This window comes from Phaseolus vulgaris, chromosome 7 (genome assembly GCF_051622355.1).
Source record: "Phaseolus vulgaris cultivar YP4 chromosome 7, ASM5162235v1, whole genome shotgun sequence".
Classification (NCBI taxonomy): Eukaryota; Viridiplantae; Streptophyta; class Magnoliopsida; order Fabales; family Fabaceae; genus Phaseolus; species Phaseolus vulgaris.
In genome coordinates this window covers 19,908,884-19,924,550 of record NC_143504.1, presented here as the reverse complement: position 1 = coordinate 19,924,550, position 15,667 = coordinate 19,908,884, and the positions used below count along the sequence as shown (strand labels likewise).

Sequence of the window (15,667 nt, the reverse complement as noted above, 5' to 3'; positions counted from 1 at the left end):
TCTTGATCTATGCAAGCTTCTTTTAAAGACTTTTCTTTTGTGCTTATGCTTGCAAGTGTTCCTTTACAAAAGGAAAGGCTAGGTTGTTCAACAAGAAGCATGTTTGTAAAGGTATTTTCTATGTGCTTGACTTGTTGAATGACCTTGTGGCAAGCTTCCATAGGTACTACATCACATAAAACATTGTCTTTGTAGTTACCTATAGAAAACTCGATTTCCACTTGTTTGTCTACACGTAGTTCTCCATCCTCATTGATCCATTGTAAATTGTATGGTTTTGGATGAGGAACTACTTGTAGTTTTAGTTTTTCAATCAATATAGTGCTACAGCAATTGCAGCATGATCCACCATCCACAATAAGAGAGCATATATTTTCTAAAATATTGCATCTAGTATGAAAATTGTTCTCTCGTTGTGTCTCAATGGATGCACTAGGTTAATTGTGGAGGATTCTTTGAATCATCAATAAGTCCCCCTCCAAAGGATTTATCCTCTCTCCTTCCCCCTTTCCTTGTGTACTAGGTTCATCCTCACCACTTGTGTACTCATCTCTTCCCTTTAAAAACAAAACCCTTTGGTTTGGACATTATGCTTGCACATGCCCTCTTCCAAAACATTTAAAACACTTGGTGTCCCTAGCACGGATGTATGGGGTGGAGGCATCTTTTACTAAGGGTTTGGTAGTTTCTTTGGATTCCTCTCTAGGTGTACTACCCTCCCTTTTAAAGTCTTTCTTGGGATAAGAATTGGAGTAAGAACCCACCCTTTGACTTGAAGTTTTGCGCAAATTTTGTTGTTCAACTTTAATGCAAAGTTGAACCAAATCATTCAAGTCTTGGTAGGGTAATAGTTCTACTTTATCCCTTATCTCAAGATTGAGCCCACTTAGAAACCTAGATATGGTGGTGGTTTCTTCCTCTCTAATGGATGCTCTCATCATGTAGAGCTCCATTTTCTGCCTATACTCTTCCACACTTAAGTTCTTTTGTTGGAGTCTTTGGAGCTTGTCCATCAACTCCCTATGGTAGTAGGAAGGTATGTGGCGACGTCTTAGGGCTCCCCTAAGGTCATTCCAATATTCTATGGAAGGCTCCCTATGAAGACGTCGGTCTCTCTCTAAAGAGGTCCACCAATACATGGCATTGCTTTGGAAACTAAGGGTTGCTAAGGGTACCTTCCTCTCTTCAATCACCCTATGGCAAGCAAAGAGTTGCTCTACTTTCATCTCCCAATCTAGGTAGGCCTCTACATCTTCCTTACCATAGAAATGGGGTAGGTCTACCCTTACTTCCTTTGGGCTCTCTTGCTCCCTTTGTCTAGTTCTTCTAGGGGGTGGTTGGTAATAGTCATTAATTCTAAGGCTTCCCTCCCCTAGAGTCTCATTACTTTTAGAATGGGATGCATGAGTTTTTATTTATTTTTGTGAGTTTTGTGATTTCTCTTCTTGAGCTTTAGCCAACTCATTGATTTTGTTCTCATTCTCCAATTGTCTAAAAGATATCAATTGTACCGCTTGGGATACTTCTTTTAAAAGAGTTTTCAAAGATTTTACTTCACTTTCTATAGACTTTGGAGAGTGAGAAGAAGAAGACATGGCTAAAACTTTGTGTATATAGGTGTTTTACTTTGAGAAAGTTTAGGAAAGTTAAAGAAGGTAGTTTTCCAGGTAAGGGAGGTGAGTCACAAAGGACTACTTAAGTACCATGCCTTTTCCTTGCCAAAAACTATCCTCCAATATCTTCACACAAGACTTTCTCTTAGTGAAACACTTAGAACACAAATAAGTTGAGAAATAAATGCAAGAAAAACAATGTAAGCTAACTATGCAACAAAGCTAGTCGGTTTAGCACAAAATTTAAACAAAATTAAACATGCAAAGCGTTTCTACTAAAGCAATAGAATAGCAAATTCAAACAAGTAACAATTACTAAACAAGAATGCTATACTATTCGGCCCTAGGTGAGGCTTCTTGGACACTTTGAGCCCTTGAAGACACACTCACCGTCTAAAACGTAATTAACAAGGTAATTAACAATAAACCAAGTTGCAAAGGAAATAAGAGAACTCCCTTTGTCGATCCTCTTGTGGTTAGTGCACTTCCTTGTTGTCTTTGATTGTTGATCTTCCAAGTGTTTGTAGTGTTTATTTCAAGAATGCTTGTTTCGGCTTTGGCCTTGTCTTCTCCTTAGAATGATGGTCTTTAATTCTCCAATTTCCAGCACCTAGCAAAGGGCTAAACCTTAACCAAATCAAGTTCCCATTCACATAAGCACCAAAGAAGAAATAAATTCCAGCACCCAAATTAGAGGTCAAAGGACAAAAGCAAGAAACAAATTTAATTGAATAAAACAGTACCACCAAAAGGATTTAGATTATGAAAACTAGAAAGAGAGTCAAGTAATTAAAGCAAAAAAAAAAAAAGGTACTCAATTAAAGGTTGGCACACAAAAGAATTCCTAAAGAAAAGCACTAGATTAGATGACCAAATAAAAAAAACAGCACCACTGGAAAATGTTGTGGGCCAGAAAACGTGTTTGTTCCCCAATTTATGCTGATCTGTATTTTTGGAATTTGGCTCTGAAATTTGTTATGCAAGATATTCAGGATCTTATCGAAAATCTGGCTTTGGATTCACTCAAAACGGATGCACCATTTTTTTTTAATAAATTTTGAAAAATTTGTGTTCGGTTAGGCCAGCTGGAGCGCTTCAGATTTGCACTCTGATCTTAAAAGATTTATCATTTTTTTTCTGTTGCTTCTTTTGACCTAATTCTTTTTTTGTCCTTTCTATAACACTTTAAACTTGCATTTTCCAGAAAATCAGAATTTTCCTATGGGTGGAAATATTTTTTTGGGTTAAAACAGCCAAAACAGAGAAGGTGAAAACAGGGGAATCTGAAAACTGGAAATAAAAACAGCAAGATACCAAAGTTTAGACACAATGGAAATTTGTGAAATAGAATTGTGTATGATCTAAACACAATTATGAACTCAAAATAAAAATTAAAAAGGCACCAAAGGAGCAAAGAACAGCAGATTCAAGCAATTAAAGAGACCCAAAATCAAGAAACAATAAAGCCAAATAAAAGGACTACTATGAATTGTTGACAATATGGATGAACATGACTTGACAAAACATATAAGATTCAGAAATTAAAGACTAGTAAGGAAAGTAAATGACAATATGAAATAAAGAAGAACTAAAATTTAAAAGACAAGGAGCTACTCATCTTGAAGAACCAAAGCTCATGATACCAAATGATGGCATTTTCATGAAGTTCTTCTTGAATCAAAGTAGAGTAAAGGGGCGGAAGCAATGTATGAGGTGAGCAAGATCCTCCTAAGAGTGGTGTTGATCTTGTAGGTGCATGTTAAGTGTGGGTATTGGGTGGTTCGGCCAGCCCAAGGGAAAAGATGAAGGAATTGAAGTTTAGAGCCTAGGATTCTAGGGAGAAGCAAAGCTTGGCACAAAATGGCAGCATAACTTTACTCACAATAAACTTGAAAATACAAGGTGTAGGCTCAACCTTTTATAGGCTAAGGAGGACCATAATGCAACCCTAATGCTAGCCAAATGAAATGTAAATGTGAAGCACATGGGTGCACATGGCACATGGGTGCACAAATGAGCACATGGAAAGCTTCTAGAAAGTTTCACTCAAATATGCTTTCTACACTACTCTATTTACTAAGTACCCCTAATGGGCCTTTATGCAACAAAGCCTTCTCTTCACAAAACCGTAGCTTGGCCCATGTATATGTGAAGCTAGACGGTCTAGGACTCTTCATAGATGCTCCTTATGTAGCCGCTCCACTTCATGGCCTAGACGCTCCTCATCATGGTTAGACGCTCCTTTTTTAGGCTAGACGCTCCCATCATGGCTAGACGGTCTTAGTCTTGGAAGCTTGGCTTTCATAGTGTGGTGAGCTTGGGCCTTCCTCCATCAGTCTGGGGTTAAACACGATAATCATGGTTTTGGAAAACTGGCTGGACTCAATCCTCAAAAATGCCTCCAAAGTCATGTGGGAGAAGTTTGGGAGCAAAAGGAATTGATCTTGGCAAGGTTAGTACAAAGCCAAGTTCCATGATTTTGGTGTTTTGGCTTGATTTTGTGACTTGGTGGTGTGTGGGGTGAAAAACGATCATCATGGTTTTGGAAAACTAGCTGGACTCAATCCTCACAAATGCCTCCAAAGTGATGTAGGAGAAGTTTCGGAGTAACAGGAATTGATCTTTGCATGGTTGGTGCATAGCAATTGATCTTTATTTCATATTGTTCCTTTGCTTTTCTTACTCTTTTGTTCGGTTCAATTTGACTAAAATTGGTTCATCCAAATGAGTTTGGGATTTGGTACTAGTTTTTGGTGAGTTCTTGTCTTAGAACAATGATCCAACTCTAAGAAAAGTGCCTCTATAATGTCCAACTCAAGGTGATTCCTAAGAAGGTCAAGAACCTTTCTCTATATGGCTATTGGAATCATATCACCCTAGGACGCAAAAGCAATGGATTTGAGGACAAATCCTTTTCAAGAGGGAGGGGATGATGGAAGAGGGCCAAGCACAACCTTTCATGAAAAGCAAGAGCCAAGTCAAGAACGTCCAAGATCAAGCTAGGAGCGTCTAAGACAAGCTAGGAAGCATCTAGGACAAGAAGACCAAGCTAGGAAGAGTCTAAGACAAGCTAGGAGTGTCTAGGACAAGAAGACTTGGATCAAGCTATGAATGGAGAGTGGCATACGAGCACATATTCCGTGAAGGCCCAACAAGTGTAGTTTAGCTTTAATTGGGGTGTAAATAGCATAGCCATGTGGACAAATGTTTATTTTTATGCACATTAGAATTAAGGAAGAGTTAACCTTGATTAGCAAAGGTTTCTAGAAGCCTTCACTAATCAAGGGACGGTTTTGGTAGCCATGTGAACCCATGTGAACCCATGTGCTCCATGTGCCTATGTGCCTCACATTTACATTTCATTTTGCTCACATTTCATGTGGAATTAGCTTAGGATTTTAGCCTATAAAAGGAGATGCCTAACTCTTGTATTTTCAAGATTAATAAGAGTAATGTTATTAATGTGGGAGAATTGTGGGAGCAAAAGGAATTGTTCTTGGCATGGTTGGTACATAGCCAAGTGCATGGTGTTTTGGCTTGATTTTGTGACTTAGTGGTGTGTGGGGTGAAAAACGAAAATCATGGTTTTGGAAAACTGGCTAGACTCAATCCTCCCAAAGGCCTTCGAAGTGATGTGGGAGAAGTTTGGGAGCAAAGAGAATTGATCTTGTCATGGTTGGTGCAAAGCCAAGTTCCATAATTTTGGTGTTTTGGCTTGATTTTGTGACTTGGTGCTGTGTTGGGTGAAAAACGAAAATCATGGTTTTGGAAAAATGGCTGGACTCAATCCTCACAAATACCTCCAAAGTGATGTGGGAGAAGTTTTGGAGCAAAATGTATTGATCTTGGCATGGTTGGTCCACAGCAAAGTCCATGATTTTGGTGTTTTGGCTTGATTTTGTAACTTGGTGGTGTGTTGGGTGAAAAACGAAGATCATTCTCTTGGAAAACTGGCTGGACTCAATCCTCACAAATACCTCCAAAGTGATGTGGGAAAAGTTTGGGAGCAAAAGGAATTGATCTTGGCATGGTTGGTGCATAGCCAAGTCCAAGATTTTGGTGTTTTGGCTTGATTTTGTGACTTTGTGGTGTGTGGGGTGAATAACGATAATCATCGTGTTGAAAAACTGGCTGGAATAAATCCTCACAAATGCCTCCAAAGTGATGTGGGAGATGTTTGGGAGCAAAAGGAATTGATCTTGGCATGATTGGTGCAAAACCAAGTTCCATGATTTTGGTGTATTGGCTTGATTTTGTGACTTGGTGGTGTGTTGGGTGAAAAACGAAAATCATGGTTTTGGAAAACTGGTTGGACTGAATCTTCATAAATACCTCCAAAGTAATGTGGGAGAAGTTTGGGAGCACAAGGAATTGATCTTGGAATGGTTGGTGCATAGCCAAGTGCATGACTTTGGTGTTTTGCCTTGATTTTGTGACTTGGTGGTGTGTGGGGTGAAAAACTAAAATTATGGTTTTGGAAAACAGTCTGGGCTCAATCCTCAAAAATGCCTCCAAAGTGATGTGGGAGAAGTTTGGGAGCAAAAAGGAATTGATCTTGGCATGGTTGGTGCATAGCCAAGTTCATGATTTTGGTGTTTTGGCTTGATTTTGTGACTTGGTGGTGTGCCATGAATCATGAAATTTTCAAAGTGATGGTTTTTGAGCTTTCTTGGTTGGGAAGTGTCATAAATGCATGCAAAATAAGGTTGACTAAGTTTGGTAGCAAAACCAACCATCTTGATGTGGTTTTGAATTTTTGAAATGTTGCAAAATAGAGCGTTTTGAAAAAAATTCATAAAAATTCGAAACCTTGGCTAATCTTAATGAAACTTGGTGGGCACCTTCTTGATATATTTATGGGATGGACTGGAAAAATTTTGGTGCGGTCCATGCATTCCCCTCACATTTTGGCTTGCTTTCTGTTGGGGCAAGTCGAAACACCCACACATGGTTGATCCACCAACTTGGGTTGGTGGCACCCACGGTGGGCACGACACGGTAATATCATCAATCAGTCGCGACGCCATGCATTGCAGTTTAGCGGTTGGCATAAAGGGCTTTATTACTCTCGGTCTATTAGCGGCCACCACAGGGAAGGCACAGCCTCATCCGTGTGGCTTCTCCCTCAAGAGCATCTTGGCGATCCGCCATGGTGGTCTTGCTGGAGAAGAAGCACGGATGAGACGGGTTCGAACTGTGGCCAGGTGCGATCGGGTAAGATTTGTGCCACGCAAAGAAGTTGTGTGGCTCATTTGAAGATTTGTGAGCATCATCAAGGGGGTATGGCTTCCAACCGTTCTCGGGGAAGGGGCCATCATGTCTGGCTTGCGCCCTGCCGAGGTAATGTCATCAGTCAGTCGCGTAGCCATGCATTGCAGGTTAGCGGTTGCCATAAAGGGCTTTATTACTCTCGGTCCAGTAGCAGCCACCACAGGGAAGGCACGACCTCATCCGCGTGGCTTTTCCCTCAAGAGCATCTTGGCGATCCGCCATGGTGGTCTTGCTGGAGAAGAAACACGTTTGAGACGTGTTGGAACTGTGGCCCGGTGCGATCGGGGAAGATTTTTGCCATGCAAAGAAGTTGTGTGGCTCATTTAAATACTTGTGAGCATCATCAAAGGGGTATGGCTTCCAACCGTTCGCGGGGAAGGGGCCATAATGTCTGGCTTGTGGCCGGCCGGGGGTAATGTCATCAGTCAGTCGCGCAGCCATGCGTTGCAGGTTAGCGGTTGCCATAAAGAGCTTTATTACTCTCGGTCCAGTAGCAGCCACCACAGGGAAGGCAAGACCTCATCCGCGTGGCTTCTCCCTCAAGAGCATCTTGGCGATCCGCCATGGTGGTCTTGCTGGAGAAGCACGGATGAGACGTGTTGGAACTGTGGCCAGGTGCGATCGGGGAAGATTTGTGCCACGCAAAGAAGTTGTGTGGCTCATTTGAAGACTTGTGAGCATCATCAAGAGGGTATGGCTTCCAACCATTCACGGGGAAGGGGCCATCATGTCTGGCTTGCGGCCGATCGGGGGTAATGTCATCAGTCAGTCGCACAACCATGCATTGCAGGTTAGCGGTTGGCATAAAGGGCTTTATTACTCTCGGTCCAGTAGCAGCCACCACAGGTAAGGCACGGCCTCATCCACGTGGCTTGTCCCTCAAAAGCATCTTGGTGATCCGCCATGGTGGTCTTGTTGGAGCAGAAGCATGGATGAGACGGGTTGGAATTGTGGCTCGGTGCGATCGGGGAAGATTTGGGCCAAGCAAAGAAGTTTGGTGGGCAGTGGCAAAGAAATATGTTGCACCTCGAAGTCACACACGTGGTCCGCCATGTCCTTGCCAGCAAGCAACAGGCATGGCAGCACACGCGGCGAGACAGTTCTCTTGGATTCAGTGCATCCGGCGAACCCCTGGGGCGACCTGTGCGGGTTCTAAATATTCGGTTACCCACCATCTTGGATGCCCTCCCGGCTCGGCCCCGTTCGAGCCGGGGCAACCCCGATGGATGCTACCTGGTTGATCCTGCCAGTAGTCATATGCTTGTCTCAAAGATTAAGCCATGCATGTGTAAGTATGAACTAATTCAGACAGTGAAACTACGAATGGCTCATTAAATCAGTTATAGTTTGTTTGATGGTATCTACTACTCGGATAACCGTAGTAATTCTAGAGCTAATACGTGCAACAAACCCCGACTTCTGGAAGGGACGCATTTATTAGATAAAAGGTCAACGCAGGCTTTGCCTGTTGCTTTGATGATTCATGATAACTCGTCGGATCGCACGACCCTTGTGCCGGCGACGCATCATTCAAATTTCTGCCCTATCAACTTTCGATGGTAGGATAGTGGCCTACCATGGTGGTGACGGGTGACGGAGAATTAGGGTTCAATTCCGGAGAGGGAGCCTGAGAAACGGCTACCACATCCAAGGAAGGCAGCAGACGTGCAAATTACCCAATCCTGACACGGGGAGGTAGTGACCATAAATAACAATATCGGGCTCATTGAGTCCGGTAATTGGAATGAGTACAATCTAAATCCCTTAATGACGATCCATTAGAGGGCAAGTCTGGTGCCAGCAGCCGCGGTAATTCCAGCTCCAATAGCGTATATTTAAGTTGTTGCCGTTAAAAAGCTCGTAGTTGGACCTTGGGTCGGGTCGATCGGTTCGCCTCTGGTGTGCACCGGTCTGGTCGTCCCTTCTGCCGGCAATGTGCTCCTGGCCTTAACTGGCCGGGTCGTGCCTCCGGTGCCGTTACTTTGAAGAAATTAGAGTGCCCAAAGCAAGCCTACGCTCTGCATACATTAGCAAGGGTTAACACCACAGGATTCTGATCCTATTGTGTTGGCCTTCAGGATCGGAGTAATGATTAACAGGGACAGTCAGGGGCATTCGTATTTCATAGTCAGAGGTGAAGTTCTTGGATTTATGAAAAACGAACAACTGCGAAAACATTTGCCAAGGATGTTTTCATTAATCAAGAACGAAAGTTGGGGGCTCGAAGACGATCAGATACCGTCCTAGTCTCAACCATAAACGATGCCGACCAGGGATCAACGGATTTTTCTTTTAGGACTTCGTTGGCACCTTATGAGAAATCAAAGTCTTTGGGTTCCGGGGGGAGTATGGTTGCAAGGCTGAAACTTAAAGGAATTGACGGAAGGGCACCACCAGGAGTGGAGCCTGCGGCTTAATTCAAATTTCATAGTCCTGTGAAGTGTTCGGATTGGGGCGACATGGGCGGTTCGCTGCCCGCGACGTGGTGAGAAGTCCATTGAACCTTATCATTTAGAGGAAGGAGAAGTCGTCACAAAGTTTCCATAGGTGAACCTGCAGAAGGATCATTCTCGATGCCTCAAACAATTCCACCCGTGAATATGTACCAAACACACAACAACGCGCAAGGCCAGCGGGGGCACGCAAGTGCTCCCACTACCAGGTGCGTTGTTGAGAGCGGGGGTTGGTGTCTTGATGCCTTGTGCATCCGGTCGCAAACCCGTGCCTCTCGACAAAAACTAACCCGGGCGTTTTACGCGCCAAGGAAAACGAAGTTGTTAGGTGAGGTAAATGGGGGACGTGTCCTGCGGGCGCCTTCACGATGACATTTTATGTAAAATGACTCTCGGCAACGGATATCTCGACTCTTGCATCGATGAAGAACATAGCGAAATGCGATACTTGGTGTGAGTTGCAGAATCCTGTGAACCATCAAGTCTTTGAACGCAAGTTGTGCCCAAAGCCATTAGGGTGAGGGCACGCTTGCCTGGGTGTCACACATCGTCACCCCTTCCTCTACACTTAACTAGTTACATGTGAGGCAGTGGGTGAAAGTTGACGTCTCGCGAGCCAGTTCCTCATGGTTGGTTGAAAAGCAAGTTCGGGGCAAAGTCCCCCACGATAACGGTGGATGAGCCCACGCTCTAGACCAATCGTGCCTGTGGGACTCCGACGCAACGTACTTATGGACCCCATACGCGCCCTCTGTGCACACCGAGTGTGCCATCTACGAGACCTCAGGTCAGGCGGGGCTACCCGCTGAGTTTAAGCATATCATTGGATTTGAGGACAAATCCTTTTCAAGAGGGAGGGGATGATGGAAGAGGCCCAAGCCCATGATAGAAAAAGCCCAAGCCCAAATACAAGTTCAAGCTTCAACTCAAGCCCGACAAATAGAAGATATGGGCAAACTAAGCATCATTGGATGTTTTTCTTTTGTAATTACTTTTGAGTATTTTTAGTAGAACATAAAGGGAGGTGTAGATATAAATATAAGAGCTGCAAATGTATAAAGCTAAGTCACACCTTCCATGTGACACAAAAGAAGGTGTAGGTATAGATTTAGGAGGTGCCAAAAATAGAAACCAAGTCACACTTTGATGGAAGAGGGCCCAAGCTCACCACACTATGAAAGCCAAGCTTCCAAGACCAAGACCGTCTAGCCTTCCAAAAGGAGCGTCTAGCCTCACAAGGAGCGTCTAGCCTCACAAAGGGAGCGTTTAGCCATGATGAGGAGCGTCTAGGCTAAGGCTACATGAGGAGCATCTATGAAGAGTCCTAGACCGTCTAGCTTCACACACACAAGGGCCAAAGCTACGGTTTGGGAGAGAAGAGGCTTTGTTGCATAAAAGGCCCATTAGGGGTACTTAGTAAGATAGGTAGTGTAGAAAGAACTTTGTGAAGGAAACCTTCTAGAACCTAGGGTTGTGTGGCCGGTCATTGCATGGCACATGGCTTAGAATTTAGATTTAATTTTGGTTTTCTTTTCCTTAGAAATGTAGCTTAACATTTAAGCCCAAATAGCCTATAAATAGGAAGGCTATCTCTTTGTATTTGACAAGTTTATTTGAGTATTGTTATGCTGCCCATTTTGTGCACTAGCTATACTTCTCCTAGAAATCTAGGCTATAAACTTCACTCCCTTCACCTTTCTTCATAGAGCTGGCCGAACCTCTCTAATTCATACTCATCATGCACCTTCAAAGCCATCACAACTCCTAGGAGGGCTTTGTTTCACTCACCCATTGCTTCCGCATCCATTTTTACTACTTTGATTCAAGAAGAACACATGAAATGCCATCATTTGGTATCAGAGCTATTGGTTCTTCAAGATGAGTAGCTTGTCTTTTTAATTTCAGTTCTTCTTTATTTTCATCTTTGTCATTTCAATTCCTTACTTGTCTTGCTGTTTTTTATATTTTAATTTGTTCTTGGTGTGCTTTGTGGAAGATCCAACCCAAGCACTCTTGTTCATTTGATCTTGAACAAGTTCTTGTGCAATTTGTGATAGGATTCCATACACCTTTGTGTTGCTATTTTGTTTTAGGCTTTGAGTCTTTATTGCTTTCATTATTTTTGCTTCATATTATGCTTTGAGTCTTTAATTTTCTGAATCTATACATGTTTTGTCAAGTCATGTTCATCCATATTGTCATCAATTCTTAGTAGTCCTATTTTTTGGCTTGATTGTTTCTTGTTTTGGGTCTCTTTATATTGCTTTAATCTGCTGTTATTTTGATCCTTTGATGCTTTTTATTTTTAGTTTGAGTTCATAATTGTGTCTTAGTTCATACACAATTTCCTTTCTCCCATTTCCATTGTGTTATTTTTGGTTATCTTGCTGTTTTCTTCCAGTTTTCCAGATTTCCCCTGTAACACCTCTCTGTTCTGGGCTGTTTTGTTTACAAAATTTTTTCCACCCATAGGAAAATTCTGAATTTCTGGAAAATGCAAGTTTAAGGTGTTATAGAAAAGACAAAAAAAGAATGAGGTCAAAAGGAGCAACAGAAAAAAAATGATAAATCTCACAAAATCAGAGTGCAAATCTTGAGCGTTACAGCTGGCCTAACTGCACACCAAATTTGCAAAAATTATTAAAAAAAAATGATGCATGCGTTTTAGGTGATTCCAAAGCCAAAATTTAGCTAAGATCCTGAATTTTCTTGTATCCAAATTTCAGAAACAAATTTTACAATTACAGCTCAGCATAAATCGGGGAACAAAACTGTTTTCTGGCCCACAACATTTTCCAGTGGTGCTGTTTTTTATTTGGTCATCTAATCTAGTGCTTTTCTTTAGGAATTCCTTTTGTGTGCCAACTTTTATTGAGTACCTTTAATTGTTTGCTTTAATTTCTTGAATCTCTTTCTAAGTTGTCATATTATAAATCCTTTTGGTGGTACTGTTTTCTTTCAATTAAATTTGTTTCTTGCTTTTGTTTCTTGACCTCTCTTTTGTGGGTGCTGGAAATTAATTCTCTCTTGGTGCTTATGTGCATGGAAATTGACTTGGTTTAAGGCTAAGCCTTTGTGAATAGGTGCTGGAAATTGGAGAATTAAAGCCAACTTTCTAAGGAGGAGTCAAGCTAAGGCCGAAACAAGCTTCTTGAAACAAACACTACAAACACCTAGAAGATCAACAATCAAGACAACAAAGAAAGTGCACTAACCAAAAAGAGGAACAACAAAGGGGGTTTTCTTATCTCCTTTACAACTTGGATTATTGTTAATTACCTCTTTTAAATTACGTTTTAGACGGTGAGTGTGTCTTCAAGGGCTCAAAGTGTCCAAGAAGCCTCACCTAGGGCCGAATAGCATAGTAATTTTGCTTAGTAATTTGTTGCTTGTTTGAACTTGTTTCTTTGTTTCGGTAGAAACGTTTTGCATGCTTAGTTTTGTTTAACTTTGTGCTATACCGACTAGTTTGCTGCATATCTAGCTTACATAGTTTTCTTGCTTTTTGATTTCTCAACTTCTTGTGTTCTAAGTGTTCTACTAAGAGAAAATTTTGTGTGAAGTCATTGGAGGAAAAGTTTTTGGCAAGGAAAAGGCTTGGTATTTAAGTAGTCCATTGTGACTCACCTCCCTTACCTGGAAAACTCCCTTCTCTATCTTTCCTAAACTTTCTCCAAGTAAAACACCTATATACACAAAGTTTTAGCCATGTCTTCTTCTTCTCACTCTCCAAAGTCTATAGAAAGTGAAGTAAAATCTTTGAAAACTCTTTTAAAAGAAGTATCCCAAGCGGTACAATTGATCTCTTTTAGACAATTGGAGAATGAGAACAAAATCAATGAGTTGGCTAAAGCTCAAGAAGAGAAGTCACAAAAATCACAAAAATCAAAAAAAACTCATGCATCACATTCTCAAAGTATTGAATCTCTAGGGGAGGGAAGCCGTAGAATCAATGATTATTACCAACCACCCCCTAGAAGAACTAGGCAAAGGGAACAAGAGGTGCCAAGGGAAACTAGAGTAGACCTACCTCATTTTCATGGAAAGGAAAATGTAGAAATATATCTAGATTGGGAGATGAAGGTAGAGCAACTCTTTGCTTGCCATAGGGTAAGTGAGGAATGTAAGGTACCCTTAGCAACCCTTAGTTTCCAAAGCAATGCCATGTATTGGTGGACCTCTTTAGAGAGAGACCGACGTCTTCATAGGGAACCTCCCATAGAATATTGGAATGACCTTAGGGGAGCCCTAAGACGTCGACATATACCTTCTTACTACCATAGGGAGTTGATGGACAAGCTCCAAAGACTCCAACAAAAGAATATGAGCGTAGAAGAGTATAGACAAAAGATGGAGCTCTACATGATGAGAGCCTCCATTAGAGAAGAGGAGGAAACCACCATATCTAGGTTCCTTAGTGGCCTATCACTTGAGATAAGAGATAGAGTAGAACTATTACCCTATCAAGACTTGAATGATTTGGTTCAACTTTGCATTAAAGTTGAACAACAAAATTTGCGCAAAACTTCAAGTCAAAGGGTAGGTTCTTACTCCAACTCTTATCCCAAGAAAGACTTTAAAAGGGAGGGTAGTACACCTAGAGACGAACCCAAAGAGACTACCAAACCCTTAGTGAAAGATGCCTCCACCCCATACATCCGTGCTAGGGACACCAAATGTTTTAAATGTTTTGGAAGAGGGCATGTGCAAGCACAATGTCCAAACCAAAGAATTTTGTTTTTAAAAGGAAAAGATGAATACACAAGTGGTGAAGATGAACCTAGTACCCAAGAAAAAGGGGAAGGAGAAAGGCTAAATCCTTTGGAGGGGGACTTATTGATGATTCAAAGAATCCTCCACAATCAACCTAGTGCACCCATTGAGACACAACGAGAGAACATTTTTCATACTAGATGCAATGTTTTAGAAAATATATGCTCTCTTATTGTGGATGGTGGGTCATGCTGCAATTGTTGTAGCACTAGATTGATTGAAAAATTACAACTACAAGTAGTTCCTCATCCACAACCTTACAATTTACAATGGATCAATGAGGATGGAGAACTACGTGTAGACAAACAAGTGGAAATCGAGTTTTCTATCGGCAACTACAAAGACAATGTTTTGTGTGATGTAGTACCTATGGAAGCTTGCCACATCTTATTAGGTAGACCATGGCAATTTGATAAGAAAACCTCACATAATGGTCTAACTAACGAGATTTCTTTTATCCACAAGCATAAAAGGTTTGTACTTAGCCCTTTACCACATTCCCAAGTGGTAAAAGACCAAATACAAATGAAACACAAAAGGGATGAAGAAAAAATAGAAAAAGAAAAAAATTTTGGGAAACAAAAGGCGTGGGAGAATAGTGTTCCTTCCCACAAGGTCATTCAACAAGTCAAGCATATTGAAAATACCTTCACAAACATGCTTCTTGTTGAACAACCTAGCCTTTCCTTTTGTAAAGGAACACTTGCAAGCATGAGCACAAAAGAAAAGTCCTTACAAGAAGCTTGCATAGATCAAGAAGGAGAACTCATGGGACAAAAGAAAGTTGATCAAACGCTAGAGCTTTTAAGAGGAAAAATTTTGTCACCCATGAGAAAAGAGGTTCAAAGACATTACTTTAAGTACAACTCATGTTTTCAAACTACACCTAAAGTAAAGTCTCATGAACTCTATACTCCTTCACCTTTTGCAAATGATCCTTGGGAAGATACAAATTTCATTTTAAAATTCCCTAGGACAACAAAAGGTTTTAATTCAATCTTCATGGTTATGGATAAACTCTTCTCTAGAGAAGTGATACATCTTCATGGTTTATTCTCAAGCATAGTATTGAATAGAGCTCCAACTTTCGCAAACCATGATTTGAGGATTTCCTTTGGAAAACTTGCAACTAAGTTGCACACTTTAAATGCTTATCATCCTCAAACGCATGGTCAAAATATTTTTGAAAATATAGCTCTTTCTATTATGCCTAGAATAATCATGAAGTGCACACACAATTTTAGAGATGAGCAAACATACCATCAAGTAGTTCACAAAACTACTTCTCCTTTTAAAGTTATGTGTGTGCTCAATCATCTTTCTTCTTTTAAGTTGTTACCATCTCCTATAGGATTTATGCCTCAAGAGAAGGTAACCACAAATGACCATTTTAAAATACAAAAGATGATTAGAGGCCACACACAACCCTTAAAAGAGAAATCTTGTCCAAGGTTGCCAACACCAAAAGACAAACAACAATGGCAACCTAGTAAAATTAATCTGCAAACTAACACCTATGCTTTATTTGATTATTTCTATAGGAGGACGTTTGATCCA

At 41.3% G+C, this 15,667-nt stretch overlaps 1 non-coding gene and 1 pseudogene across 1 annotated transcript; both read left to right on the top strand.

Moving 5' to 3' along the window:
* Positions 1 to 8,114: 8,114 nt before the first annotated feature.
* Positions 8,115 to 9,454, top strand: LOC150025819 (18S ribosomal RNA; annotated as a pseudogene).
* A 270-nt stretch (positions 9,455 to 9,724) lies between these two features.
* LOC137817268 (5.8S ribosomal RNA) lies at positions 9,725 to 9,880 on the top strand. Its single transcript, XR_011081947.1, has one exon. It is a non-coding gene; the product is annotated as a 5.8S ribosomal RNA (ribosomal RNA).
* Positions 9,881 to 15,667: the final 5,787 nt, after the last annotated feature.